We start from the raw sequence: 1,780 nt of genomic DNA, 5'->3' as shown, positions 1-1,780 counted from the left end.
ACAAGGGTTATTTATGGGCCCACTTTCGCTGCCTCTGTGTCAATTCAGCTCATTCAAGGCCCTCTTTCCCTCCTGCCCCTCCACTTTACCAGGCACCAGTGTGGGAACTTATGACCTAGACTAAGAGCCAAATAAAGAAAAGAATTACCCTAATGTCATTTATAAGAAACAGCAACTCTCCTCAGAATTAAAACTGAAACAGGGTTTCCTTATCAGTATGAGTTAGGAACACTCATCCTATCAAAATAAACCAATCAAAATAAATTGTGGTGTGTGGTGTTTCCGGCAGAGTTGGCATTCATTGGGAACTTGTTTGACACATCTCTGCCCAGACCAACGGAAGCTGCAGTTTAACAAGATCCCCAGGTGGTCTGCAAGCACATAAAAGCTAATCAGCTTCCTGATGAGGACTTTTGCTGTTGGACTCTTAAAGATTACCTGATAGCTAAAGGAAGCCAGCTTTTTTCCTAGGGATAGTAATTATATGGCACACATGCTAACATCTAGTAGAGGCTAGTTGCTAATTGAGCATGTTAATTGTTCATGGCAGTGTTTCCAAGGCACTTCAGGACACTTCTTCACACTCTAGTCCCAGCAGCTTTCATGGAGATAGAAGAGTTGGATTACTAGTTGAAACCTATTTCGCATTCCTCTCTAAAGATTAACTGTTGTTTGCTAGATAATGCCGGTGGGCAAAATAAACCAAAAGAAAGTCTAAACCAGTTCCTGTTGAGTTGATTTCTACTCATCGCAACCTTGGGTGCTTCAGGGAAGATGTGTGTTCCATAGGAATTTTGACCTCTTGTGTTTATAAAGAACTGTTATTTAGTTGTTGGTGAAAGCTTACAGAACAAATGGGTTTCCAGTTGACACTCTCTGTGAAAATTGCTCCATGACATTAGTTACTCTTATCATGTGTTTAATATCTTCTCTGCATTGTGGGTTTTCTTTTCCCCCTGTTCCTCCCACTGTTTTTGAGTACCTGTTGACCTTTTTGGTCTCATACAAGAGGTTTTGAAGTGGAGCATCAATCTACAGTGCTAAAAGATGAGCTCAGGGGATAGGCTCCATTCTAGGTTATCTCAGGGCAATAATCTCAGGGGTTCTCTGCTCTCTACTGTTCCAGATGGTCTGGCTCATTCTTTTATTTTTCTTTTAAAGAATCTGAGTTATACTCCCCATTTTATTCCGATTCTATTCAGGTCCATCTATTGTGAGCCCAGGCAAAATGATCAGAGGTGGTACCTGGGTACCATCTAGTTCTTCTGGTCTCTGGGTAGATGAAGTGGTGGCTCATGTATTCTTGTTTTTGTTTTCTGAGTTTTTTGTTACCTTCCTATTATTTGGCTCCCGGTGGGTAGATACCTGCAGTTATGTCTTAGATGGCTCTTAACAAGCTTCTAAGAACCCAGATTCTACTCACTGCACTAAGTATACAGATCACAATTTCTGCGAGCTGTGTTACACCAATTGACTGAATTGTTTCATGAGACTATTGTCCTATGCTTCCAAATTCAGAAAACACAACTTGGGTGGTGTCTGGTCATGTCTGAGGAATACCCACATTTGTGTCTCCAGTGAATATCGGTGGCTCTTCATCACCACTGTCTGTCATTTTGTTCGCTTTTGTGTTGCTGTGATGCTGGAAGCTCTTTCATCCATCTTTCAAATACCAGCAGAGTCACCCTCGATAGTCAAGTTTCAATGGCGCTTCCATCCTAAGAGTAGAAATAATGAAGAAGTCCATTTCTGAGGGATTAGACACTGGTAATCTTCTGCA

The sequence above is a fragment of the Echinops telfairi genome, unplaced genomic scaffold (genome assembly GCF_000313985.2).
Source record: "Echinops telfairi isolate 266 unplaced genomic scaffold, ASM31398v2 ScPeMD7_2291;HRSCAF=2852, whole genome shotgun sequence".
Taxonomy (NCBI): Eukaryota; Metazoa; Chordata; class Mammalia; order Afrosoricida; family Tenrecidae; genus Echinops; species Echinops telfairi.
The sequence above is the reverse complement of the archived record's forward strand: the minus strand, read 5'-3'. Positions refer to the sequence as shown.